Source organism: Equus quagga, chromosome 15 (genome assembly GCF_021613505.1).
Source record: "Equus quagga isolate Etosha38 chromosome 15, UCLA_HA_Equagga_1.0, whole genome shotgun sequence".
In the NCBI taxonomy this organism is placed as follows: domain Eukaryota; kingdom Metazoa; phylum Chordata; class Mammalia; order Perissodactyla; family Equidae; genus Equus; species Equus quagga.
In genome coordinates, this window is record NC_060281.1 from 79,262,302 (window position 1) to 79,275,686 (window position 13,385).

At 44.4% G+C, this 13,385-nt stretch overlaps 1 protein-coding gene across 6 annotated transcripts in view; it reads right to left on the reverse strand.

Annotated features, from left to right (window-relative positions):
* The window catches only part of CIT (citron rho-interacting serine/threonine kinase), a 156,192-nt gene that overhangs the window by 85,684 nt on the left and 57,123 nt on the right, over positions 1-13,385 (reverse strand). The gene's annotated exons all lie outside the window — the stretch shown is intronic.

The following is a 13,385-nucleotide window of genomic DNA, read 5'->3' on the forward strand; positions in this document are numbered from 1 at the left end:
CTATTATTCACATTACAACAAATGTTGATTATTCATAGAAATGGGCAACAGGGATTGAAATCCAGAAATAAATCTTTTTTAAAATCTCACTTTGGGCTAAAAATTTTAACCAATTTCTACACTTCTCACTGCCTGTTTTCTACCTAAATCTAGACAAAACACACACATACACACACTTTTTTCTTCTTTTTAATCTGAGATGAAATGGGTGGCTCAGCACAGCCTTGGGCTGCCCCAGCTATTTCCTCCATTCTTAACTCCACTCTTGTGGGTGGGCTAGAGAAGATGGCCCAAACCACTCAAGGAGGGAGGGACAATCCACAGATGGGGTCCTTGGTCCTTCAGTAATCAAGAGTCACTCATATGTCATTAAGTCACAGGCACTGACATGAGTCAGGGGTGACAAAAGAGGCCACAGCTCTTTGTGCCCAAGCACAAAGCCAGCACCCTTTTAAAAAACCATTACTGGGGTGCATGATGATGGTGGGAAGTGGCTCCCCAAACCTGATGACACAGGGAGAACAGGCTCCAGCAGTGTTTAATGTTTAAAGTCTGCTGCTATGGATACAAAACTGATCCCTTATTCATTAAAAAAAAAAAGCTTTTCTAGGTCACTCATTAATGGGCACAGAATCGAGGAGACGTGCAGCCCCCATCCGCTGGCACTTGCAGGAGACAATGCAACAGCCCTCCTTGTCACCCAAGGTCCAACTCCTTCATTCTGCTATTTTGATGCTTGACAAATGTTCACATTTAGAAGTTCTAAGTACAGTAATTAAGAGTTCTTCAGAATAAAGGTGCTAAAGAAATCATTTTTTTTTAGAATAAATAAAAATCACAACTAAAAAAAGCTATGGTAAGAATGCTGTGACTAAACTTGGCTTACAGCAACAATCCCATAGACAATAATGGGATTGGAGCATGAGGCTGGAGGATAGAGAGGGAAAGGTCATCCATCACAGCTTTCTAGAACTTCCCTGGTCTTCAACCCAGCAGCATTAGAATAACCTAGAGAGCTTTTAAAAAACACAGATGTCAGAGGCCAGCCCCGTGGCCTGGTGGTTAAGTTCAGCAGGCTCCACTTCAGAGGCCCTGGTTCAGATCCCAGGCATGGACCTACATCACTCACTGGCAGCCATGCTGTGGCGGCAACCCACATACAAAAATAGAGGAAGACTGGCAACAGACGTTAGCTCAGGGTAAATCTTCCTCAGGAAAAAAAACCCAAACAAACATGGATGTCAGGCAATGAAAATACCCCATGTGATACTATAATGCAGATACATGTCATTACACAAATGTCCAAACCCAAAGAATGCACAACACCAAGAGTGAACCCTAAGGTAAACTATGGACTTTGGGTGATAATGACATGTGAGTGTAGGTTCATCCATTGTAACAAATGTCCCACTTTGGTGGGGGTGTTGATAGTGGGGGCAAGGGGTATATGGGATATCTCTGTACCTTCCTCTCAATTTTGCTGTGAACCTAAAACTACTCTAAAAAAATAATAATAAAGTCTTAAAAAAAACACAAACTGATGTCCAGGGCCCAACCAATTAAATCAGAGACAGACAGACTGGGAGTGCGTCCAGGCAGCACCATTTTTATTAAGCTCCCAGGTGATTCTAACATACAGACAGGATTGAGAACTGTGGTACCAGTTAGAAGAAAATACCGGTGATTTAGGGTCTGGTAAGACTGTCCCCAGCATTTGGTTCTAGGTGGCATTTTGGCCACACCATTTGGTACTGGTGCCTTTTGGTCTTTCTTTGAGTAGAACACAATTTTGAAGTTAATCATGGTGGGCTATGAATTTCAAGACAACGTACAGGTTTCAGACAATGAGGAAAGACTATTCTCATCCCCCAACTTTAATAAGTCAATTAAAATATACCATTTCCATGAATTTCTATAAAAGAAATATACTAAAGAGAGATACGGTTCAACTTAACATTTTTATATTCTACTAACTTTTCATGTAGAGACTTAGGCCAATTCAATCACCAGAGCCAATGATAAACTCTCAGTATGTGTTTCTTTAAAGAACAGATTCTTCCCCAATAGTTATTATGAAATATTATCACAACTTATTTTCTTTTTCTAGGATTTTCATTGGCCATCCTTCTGACTTTCAAAGCAATGGCAAATTATTGCTGCCATCTGCATTAATCTAGAATTGACCATAACATAAACCACAGCTTGAGAGGTTTGATCCAAAGCTGGCCTCCGAGCCACCAGACTACTACCAAATACAGCCCTGTCCTGTTCAAGCAGCAATTCTGCAGGCCCAAATCATCCTGAAAAGTACCATTTCATCAAGAGTGGTATAATTTAAAGAGGTGGTGTTACTGTTGCTTTTAGGAAAGTTTGCAAAAAATCCCGTAAGTGGTTGGAACTCTAAAGTTACGGATGATGGGCACAGAATAACAATAGAGAAACTATGTAATCATAAAGTCCTGTTGACTCTGGAATGGAACAGAATCTACCTGGCAACTAAAAAGCATTCCAAGAATTTTCCTTTGTTCTCAAACATCAACTATTGTTTTTTGACAACCTTCTATAAGTGAGTGCGCACGTGTGTTAGACGGATAGATAGAGAAAGAAATACATACACATAGACATACATACCCACACACACACACACACACACACACCACATATAAGAATATAAAAGCCCTGTGATCCCATGAGAGGCACCTGCAAACCAGTGGTTCTCAATCAGGGACAATTTGGTTGCCCAGGGGACATTTGGCAATGTCTAGAGACTTTTTTGATTTTCATGACTGGGAGTGCTATTAACATGTAGTGAGTAGAGTCTGCTCAACATCCTATAATCCACAAAATAATCTCCCACAAGAATGATCCAGCCCAAAATGTCAGTTGTGCCAAGTTGAGAAACCCTGCTGCAGAGGCTATAAAGTTAAGGAAGACACAATTCCTGTCCTCAAGGAAGTAACAATGTAGGACAGGGAACAAAAGCCGCTACCTTTTATCATCAATAATCACGCACATTTACTGAGGACTAAGTATGTACCAAGCACTGTGCCTGGTGCTCTCCAGGTTACCTCATTGAATCCTCCCAACAATCCTATGAGATGGGTATTATTACTCCATGGCACTCATGTTCAGGAATAGCTTACCCTCTGGCCTCTACATCCTCCTACCACATTATGATGATTGGGGTGTGGATGCAGGGCAGTGGAGCTGGGGGTTCAAAATTGGACTCTGCAACCCAACACTCACAGGTTCAAATCCCAAATCTGCTAACTTCCTGGGTGGACAGCCTTGGATAAACCCAAGAAAAGTGCTACAGAGGTTTTGAGGAACAAGGTCATGAAGGGAAGGGAAATGGACCACTTGAGGAAAGGTAACTTCTGTCCAGGAGTGGCTGCGTGCAATGCTGGGAGGGCAATTCCGAGCCCGAGCCCAGGACAGCCTGGGTACCAAAGAAGATCCGTATGCCAGGTCAGTCCACAGCCACCCCCAAAAACAGCTCAACCCACACACAAGAGCAACTCTTCCTCCATGGTCTGGTGGCTCAGGGGGGGTAATTAAATAGGAAAAAGTACAGATTTTAGAGGCCCAAGCTGGTTCATGCTCTGGGCTCGATGAGATGCAGTACAATGAGGATGCTAATAAAAGAACATGCAGCCTGCCTACACTTTGCTTGCCTACTCCTCCTGGCCACATCTCTGCTACACAGCCAGTTATCCCTATGGAGAGAGAAGGCACTTCTGAGCAGCGGGTGCATGCAGCCACCCACCCACACACAGCAGTGCTGTCTCTCCAAGCACGAAGCCAAGTTTGGGTTTTCCTTTTTTTCCAGCTTCTATTTTCTAGAAAAATTTACTCTGAAATCAACATCTCTTCCTGATATATACATCTGCTTTATAATTATAGAGGTCCAAAGAGTATTAATAGAGGTAATGGTACATGACACAGATGGAAGGTCGGACTTGGTCATTACTGCTGCAGCATAAAGAACATGTTTTCTGAAAATGTGTTAGATGTGACCCAAAATTTGCTTCACATGTAACCTCCACTTTTAAGTAAAAATGATAAAAATGCAGTTTCCCCAAAGTCTATAAATAATCCACATAACTCAAAAAAATCTAATAAAGCTATTAATAGAACATTGCATATCAAAAGAGAATACAATCTGTACTTCCATCCTAAAAGCAAGGAACTGTGTTGAGTACTAAGCACTACTGTAATGATTAAGATCACGCTTAAGCGTCAAGACACCCATTCCTTCCCTTAGGAAGAGGACCCCAAGACTGCAAAAGATGCCACAGATCACACAGACCACAAACCGCAGATATTCTTGAGATACCCAAGAGTAGATACTTAGGGGCCAGCCCGGTGGCGCAGTGTTTAAATGCCCACGTTCTGCTTCAGCGGCCCAGGGTTCACCAATTTGGATCACGAGTGCAGACATGGCACTGCTTGGCAGGCCATGCTGTGGTAGGCGTCCCACATATAAAGTAGAGGAAGATGGGCACAGATGTTAGCTCAGGGCCAGGCTTCCTCAGCGAAAAGAGGAGGATTGGCAGCAGATAGCTCAGGGCTAATCTTCCTCAAAAGAAAAAAAAAAAAAAAGAATAGCTACTTAAGGCTAAAAACAAGAGAATCAAAATTAGCTCAGCTGAAGGCCCTACCTCAGTTGTGGCCAACGGCCCTCAAAGTACACACAACTGTAAGATGTAACATGGTGCAAAAAATAAAAATCTCATCAGCATTATATCCCAAAAATATATTGGCTCTTATGATTGAGCATTCTGAAATTTATGAACTAACTTTATAAACCCATTTAAAATACAGAGTGGTGTCCATCACAAACACTTGGAGATATCAAAAATATCGCTCTTCTAAAGAGTTTCAGAATCTAGCTCGCTTTGGGCCCCCTCACCCCACACACACCACCTACTCATACACACACACAAACAGCAGTGGTCTCCAGGCAAGTTAGAGCATTAGATTTGGAATGATTAATATGTAACTCAAGAATCATTTACTAAAAACCACATAGCTACTCATGCAATTTCTAATAAAGTCCCCACCTCTTAGCCAGCACCTAGCTTCGCGGGTTAACTTCATTGACATACATCCACCTCTTGCCTGAGTGGCTGCAGTAACCTAACTCATCTCCCTGAATCCAACTCTCATCACCATACTATCCACCACACAACGGTCAGAGGGACCCTTTGTAAAACAAGAACCAGGTATTCCATGCCCCAACTCAAAATCCTATAAAGGCTCCCTGCCCATCGCAGTTCTTGCAAAATCCAAACCTAATGCCCTGACGACCTCAACTCAGACCACGTTCCCCACGCTTCCCGAAGCTCCAGTGACCTCAACGTGCTTTCTGTTCACTGGACACCCACAGGTTAGTCCCGGCCTCGGGGACCAAAGTGGTCATCCTCTGTCATTCCTCATCCCAGCTCTGATTTCTTCAGAGCCCTCACCACCATCTGAAACGCTCCTATTTGTGTACCTGCATAGCCTCCATCTCCCCCCATAGGATGCTAGCTTCTCGAGGCCAGGGAACTTATCTGTCTTGCAGACATGCCACAAGGCCTAGAACAACGTATTTGTTGAGTGAATGAACGAATGAATGGTGTGCCAAACGCTTCGGGGCCCCAGGCAGCCTCAGTTTAAAGGTCACACTGGGACAGAGGGATCCAAAACAGGAAGTTGCTGGCACAGGAAGGCTTTCTGGCCTTTGCACAGGAGATGCCCAGCATTGGTTCTGGAACAGCAAGGTCATGATGACACACACTGTGCCATCCAGGGGACACTCAACCACTTGAGGGTGCGTGGCAGTGTGGGACATCTAGGCTGGACATGGTGTACTTCCTCCTTCCCCAGCACCGAGTTCCAGACCCCACTGGAACTAGATCCTACCAGAAGCCTCGAGTGTGTTTTCTGGAAGATGTGGGTTTAGCTGACACGTCACAGACTCCATTCAGAGTGAAAAATTGGATGGCGCTATTAGGACATCTGTCAGGCACCCCACGTGGAGCCTGGTTCTCTCAATGGGCAAAAACCAGCGAGATGTCTTCATAAAGTGGAAGCAGGAAAGAAAGGAGAGTGGAAAGCATCCCCAGGCCCATCATCAGCCCTAAATAACAATAACAAATATGACATGAACACTCGCTCTGCTCCAGGCACTGATGCCACGTGCTCTCTGTGTCCCCACAACAAACCCAGCAGACAGGCACTGCAACAGCCCCAACTTTACAGATGAGGGAATTGTGGCTGAGAGAAGTGAAATGCCTCCTCCACACAGCTGGTGAGGGGTGGAGCCTAGATTTGAACCCATGTCCATCTGACTCCAAAGACTGGACTTTCAATGAATGTGCAGTAGTGCATCCCAAAGATTAAAGAATGCTTTCATCAGCTCTAAAGTTAAAAGGTGGAAAATGTGGCCATCCTCTGGCGTGTGCAACGTGCATGAACTTAAGAAGTGACCCAAGCTTCTTGATCATAAGTTGCCTTATCTGTAAAACAGTGAGTTGTTGCTGGGATTACATGAGAACGCTTGTCAAGCACTTAGAATAGTACCTGGTACAAAGTGAATTCCCAGCCCTTTCACCTTTATTGTTATTATTCATCTCTATTATAGGCTAGTCCGACGGTACTGCATAATCTACAAAGTCACGACTGTTAGAGGCAGGGTAGGACAGAGGTCCTGGAGGCAGCCGGTTATGGGTCTAAGCCTTAGATCTGTTACTACCTGCAAAACCTCGGGAAAATAACTTAACCTGGCTGAGCCTCAGTGTCCTCATCTGTAAAATGGGGATAATAAACCAGCTACCTCATAGAGTTATGATGAGATTGTGAGGACTTAATGAGATAACACACGAAAACAACTCAGCCTAGCTCTGGGCACACAGGAAGTACTCAATAGAGGAGGGCTTCCATTAGCAATTGTATAAACTGTGCAGAAGGAATTGGCACTTCAGTCTAATTCAATTTGACAAATGTTCATTGAAGGCTTGCCAGGGACAAGGCGCTGTTTCAGGCAAAAGGTAGGACATGGTCTCTGTTCACAATAGGTGATGAACAGCTTGGCCAAACACAGGGGACGAGAAGGAGGTATGACTAAAAAGGCAGGCTGGGGTCTCGGCAGAACAGGCTTGAATACCAAGTTCAGGAGCGGCTGTTAATTCTGTGCACACTCTGATGCTGTTGAAGGTCTGAGCAAGAGAATGACATCATCCAGCCTGTGCTTTGGAAAAATTCCACCCTCTGTGGAGAATGGATTAGAGCCAGGAAAACTGGACACAGAGGAATCAGTTAGGAGGCTACTGCAATAGTCCAAGCAAAAGTCAATGAGGGGTGGCAGTGAGGACAGAAGATAAGCATAGATGCAAATATCATCCTAGAGGCACAACTTAGAGGACTTAGCAATGCACGGGATGGTGGGGAGGGGGAAAAGAGTTTAAGATGACTCAATTTTCTTGCCCAGAAGAGTAGGTAAAGTGGTAGCTTCTTAAAGGAAATGAGGAAGCCAAAAGTAAAACCAAGTGGCTTACTGAGTGAGTGAGTCTGTCTGTGTTGGGAGGAACAGAGGTCAGGGATGGTGAGAAACGGGTAGAACATCCTGGCAATAGCGAACACAGGGCGTGCCGAGAGGAAGGCCATGGGAGAGAGTGAATGTCAAGGAAATGAATGAGATCATCAAGAACAGCCTAAAAGAGAACAGAGGAGGGTACTTCAGCGGATGGTGCAACATTTCAAGGGCCTGAAGCAGAAGATGATAGCCACAACAGAGTGAGAATGGCAGTCACAGACGGAGGAGGAACACCAGGTTTCCATAAGGTGGAAGAGAAGAAAGAACGTTTCAAGACAAATGTGGTCATTGATAATATCGTGTGGCAATTAATGGTATCACGTGACAAGGTGGAAATCACTGGATTTGGTGATTGGGTGGAATCAGTGGCTTCTGAAACCAATTTCCATGGAGTTGCAGAGGTTGAAAGAGAGGCCTTGAGGGGCCAGGCCCATGGCCGAGTGGTTGGGTTCACGCTCTCCGCTTCGGCGGCCCAGGATTTTGCCGGTTCAGATCCTGGGCACAGACATGGCATCACTCATCAAGCCATGATGAGGCGGCATCCCACATGCCACAACTAGAAGGACCTACAAATAGAATATACAACTATGTACCAGGGGGCTTTGGGGAGAAAAAGGAAAAATAAAATCTTTAAAAAAAAAAAAGGCCTTGAGTATAAGTTATTCTCTCAGGGAGTCCATCAGAGAAACGAAGGTGAGAGGGCAGGCGACAAAAGACAAGTAAAACAGAGAGAACTGAGAGAAATTCACTTAGGCGAAGGAAGAGCTGCCAAACTGGCGCAGAGCTTGGGAACATATAGCACTATTTAGTCAATTACTGTCTTCTTAAGAGATCCGAGGCAACCATGCAAATTAGTGTGTGTAGGCCAGCAAAAAAACGCACTTGACGGATATTTTGGAGCCTCATCTTCAAGACTGGGCTAGGATCGTTTGGATTAGATTTCCTCAAGGTATCTTTAAGACAAATGAGAAGGCGGTGGAATGGTCCTGCCAGGCCTGCAAAGCAAGCATGCACAGTCTAAATAGAGAATCAAGTAAGGCAAGGAGAACAAGATGTGCTGGACTAAGAGAAAGAAGAAATTGAATGAGCGAAAGGAGAGAACCCAAGGCAATACAGAGGTGAACGTTTAACATCTGGTCCAGAAAATGGTGGAATGGAATCAACACAGGGCCCCTGAGGGCAGGAACCAGGGGCAGGAGTTAAAGTTTTTTAACTCATTTGAGAAGTACAGGGGATACATACATAACTCCATGTACCAGAGCAAATCCTGTTCCTGTTGCTCACTATTTTAAAAACTCAAAACACAGATGAGGCTCTTTGCACCAGGGATCTGGCGGGAGTTCACACAATGACAAACAGCCTTAGGCTGGGTGTGGGAAAGGAATACAATTTTTAAGGGAACATCCTCCATATTCCCAAGTATTTCAGTAAAAAGGAAGTGGGACTGATTGGAGCATCTAGGCTGTTTTCCACTGGAACAAGCCATCCCAGGATAGATGACAGGAGGCAGCTGCAAGTACAAAACACAGATTTGAATAGACACGCATCATGGAGTCATCAACAAATTGAGAGCTGCAGCCATAAAAATGATATGGATCGATTCACCAAATGCTTATCGAGCAACCTGCATGTGATCAGCCTGAAGACACGGTGGGAAGCAAGGTCAATGCATTCCCTGTCTTCGTCAAGCTTACACTCACGCAGATAAGAACCCTCGGGGAGAGAGTATATATGCGTGTGTTTATGTATACACACACACACCAGGTAAGACTCTCTAAATGAGAAGAGGAAGAAATCAGAAAAATCCAAGAGCTACACAGTCTAGCTACTCAATAAACTTGCAGAGATTGAAAACAAAACCCAGCATTTAGACTGCCTGTCAGCTCTCGTCTCACCCTGCCCCAACCCCATTGCTTGTCATTCCCCACAACGGGCTTCCACTTCTCACAAGCACGTGAACCTGGAGACACCACACAAATTTCCTAATTTCTGTCTGTGGCATTTATGCTTGACAGGACAGCCCAGTGGCAAAGAGACTCTGGAGCCACCCTGCCTGGGGTCAAGTCCCACGTGAGCCACTCAGAGCTGCGTGACCTTGGGCAAGTTGTTTATCTCTCTGTGCCTCAATTTCCTCACGTGTAAAATAGGTACGATGATAGTACCTTCCTCGTGGGCTGTCGTGCAGTTTAAATGAGTTAACCTATGTGAAGTACTTGGAACAGAGCCTGGTCCAGAGTTGGTGCTCGGTGAGCATGAGCTGTTATCACTCTACCCACCCGAAATTCTCTCTACATTCCTCTCCACTCATCCAAATCATTCTTTTAAATGGTCAAGCCAAACATTTTACCTTCCATTACTATGCTGATAAGCTCAGTCTCAACACACATATTTACTCAGGGTCTCCATGTCCCGTGCTCCAGGAAAACCAGGATGAATCAGACCCAGCCCTGCCCTTGAGACCTCAGTCAACTTGGGGAAACAGACAGACATTCCAATGAAGATCATCACCGTAATTTGGCAAGAACTGTGAGCTGGCATTACCCATTAAGTGTCCCCCGCATTGGATTTGGCCTCTCTCTCCTGACTCTCCTGAGGCTGTTAAACATCCCATTTGTACCGTGATATTTTGCAGCAAAGACAGTTGTTCTGTGTCCTCTGAATTGTTTCACACGTATATGCTTTGACTTGTTCAACTTGATGGAAAGGAACCCATTCTGGGACTGGGTCTTCTAATTCTGTCCCCTAATCCACTCCACTCCAATAACCACCTTTTACCTACAAGTATTTGGCAACTGCATATTAACTTGCGGTTCATCAGGATGTTTAAGCTTCTCTAGCAGAAAATTCCCAGGGCTTGGGAAGCGGGGTTTCTGGTCTGGCACGATTTTGGACTATTTAATTATTGCTGAGTTCTTTCCATAACGTCTTGGCATAAAAGGTAGGACACTATGCATATATAGACGAGCGGATTAGTAACAACAAAAATAATAGTGAATATTTAATGAGACTTTTCCGCGTGCCAGGTACTAGACCAAGTGCTTCATATATTTCATATAATGCCCCCAGCAGCCCTAAGAAGCAGGTATCATTATTACCCCGCTTTGCAGTTGAGGAAACTGACATGCAAAGAAGGCCCAACAGAGCAAAGAGGAGGCAGCAGAAACTGGTTCTCTAAAAATCTGGGAAGGCAATGGTGGCAGCCGTTCTTCATTCCTCCACAGTGTTTGAAGGACTGGTTCCAAAATGAAATTTCTACATTCAGCCGAAAGGAAAGGAAAGAGCCTTGAGTTAAAAGGAAGAGCGAGACCCCTTCGTAAAAACTGCCTATTCAGACACTGTCATCCCACAGACTTCAGTCTCATTCCCAAGTTCTCCAAAACCGTAAAACCAGCATGGGTAAAACTAATAGAAAATATAAACCAACTAGTTTTTTCCTTCTGGAGTTTATACTGAAAGTTTGCAGAAATGCGTTGTTTCAGTAAGAGCTTAAATGAGAGAGTACCTCAGATCTAGGAGGAAGGAGAAAGGACCTAAAGAAATATACCCCATGCTGACAGGGGAGGGAAGAGAGCTGGGATCCATTTTATTTTTAAAACTTTAAGACACTGATTTCTGTTACTACCCTACTATTGTAAAATTCAAGCACAGAGGCTCAGAGGAACACCCGGGCATTCAGAGCTTGGGGATCTGGTTTGGGTTATCACTGGTTAAAAAGGCAAAGACGCACCAGATAGATACTCACTCATTCTCTAACACTAACTTCACCATAATCCCACTGCAAAGACAAGCAAAACTAGTTCTGTAGACTCTTTCCTGCTCCCTCCAACTCAAGCTGCCAGGAACTCCCACTATGCCTCAAACATAGAATGCTGAGATCAGGATTCTTGTTAAACCCAAAATAATGATGCATTCAGTGGTTGGCTTAGAAACAGTCTGGGGTCCCAAAAAAGGATCCTAAAAAGTGATGAGCGATCACAACAATTAAAATCAATTTCACTGCCAGAGTCTCCACGAGAATTCCTCGTTCATTCATCTCCATCTCTGAACATTTCATTCAACTTACTGGTAACAGATCTGGGGTCAATTTACCCAGCTCAGTACAGCAGCATCTGCAATTTCCTCCATGGTGTGAAGAGTGAGTAACAGCACAGGTAATCAACGGGTGTAAATAAAAACCTGTGATGCTGAAAACAGGGAGGGGAGAGAGCGCAGCTCAGGAAGAAACACCAAGTCCCTGGTGGCAACAGTGGTACCCCCAGAAAATGCCTTCCCCCACCTCCAGATGAATTTTGTAACTATATAGCAACAAAACTGCAGGGACTTCTAAGTAATTTCATCACTGCATCTCTTTTATTGAATTTCCAACTGATGATAATCTAATACATCCAGAGTCACCTACATCCAACAGGTGGAGTGAATTTCTAAAATTGATGCTGTAGGTGTCACCCGTAGGGCTGCCCATGGCAGAAGAGTCAAATCCAACAACAAGATCACATTAAAACATAGGATGAAAGAAAATCTTTCTGATTCCAACCCCAAATTGCCGTGGAAAAGGCATTAAAGTTCCCTCAAAGACAGAAATTCTCCCATTCCATCTTCCAGATAAGAAATACAGTTTTGTTTGCATGGACTTTTTTTTTATGAGAATCTTATTAAGCATTCTGTTGGGGCATGAACTGAAGCTCATTTTATGCTCTAGAGATATGTTTTGAACTAGCAAAGGTGAAATAGCGTATCTTCAAATACAGTAAGCAATATAAACACAATCCAGAGGAAAGGACCACGAGTAAATTAAATCAACAAATATGTATCGAGTGCCTGGGCCTTAACACTGAGATGCCCCTGTCGGAGAGCTCCCTTAAGTGAGCTTTCTGTGAGAAGCAGAAAGATGCAATTACAGTCTTCCTGAAAAATAAGCAATTAATCACACACAGCCTCAGATTAATTGCAATGCCTAAGATCCCCCACATCATTCTGCCTTTGCCCCTGAAATCTAATTCTCTCAAGTCCTCCTTGGCTTTCAGATCGATGAGCACCCCAAGCAAGCTTTCATTCTGATTGGGCCAGCCTACTACTAGCCAGAACTAGAACTCTCCACACACCTCCTTCCAGTTCGATTTGTGACCTTCACTGTGCCGTGTATGTCAAGGTTACGCTGCCCACTAACCACGCATCTTTAACATCAGGCCGCCACTTCTGCCCTGCTCTTCAGCGCCAGTGTAAAACCTCCCAGCCCTGCTGGGCCATTTCAAATCCATCCGATGGAACATTCAACAGCTAGTTAGCTTTCTGCCTTCCTCCTGTCATCTAGATTGCTTTGGGGTTGCAGAGCAAATTAGCCAGAAAGAGCCAACACTACCAAAATCCAACCCCAAATTTTAAACCCAGCCCCCAGAGAGGGAGAAAAGAAGGACCACCTCAACATCTTTCAACACAAAAATCTCTCTCAAAGTCAATCACAGCCCATAACCCTATTTCATGTCAAATGCCCCATTCCCCACAATTGTCTGAAATCTTTTCAGGAACACTACTGTCAAAATAGCACCCATGGGGAGACACCATCCAAGAACCAACATGACATCCCTTCAAATCGATATCTAAGCTGCAAGCACGATAAATCCAGAATGAATGCTGCCAAGGAGAAAATCAAATTCTGCTCATCTCCTAAGTGGGCAGCAACTAATTACCCAGCAGTACCCCAAGAGCCTCCAGGTGGGAAAGCCAGGGCACGGGGGGAATAACACAGCATCCAAGACCTTCCGGGGAACTTGCGCCTCTGAAGGCAGAATGTCATCAGATCATGAGA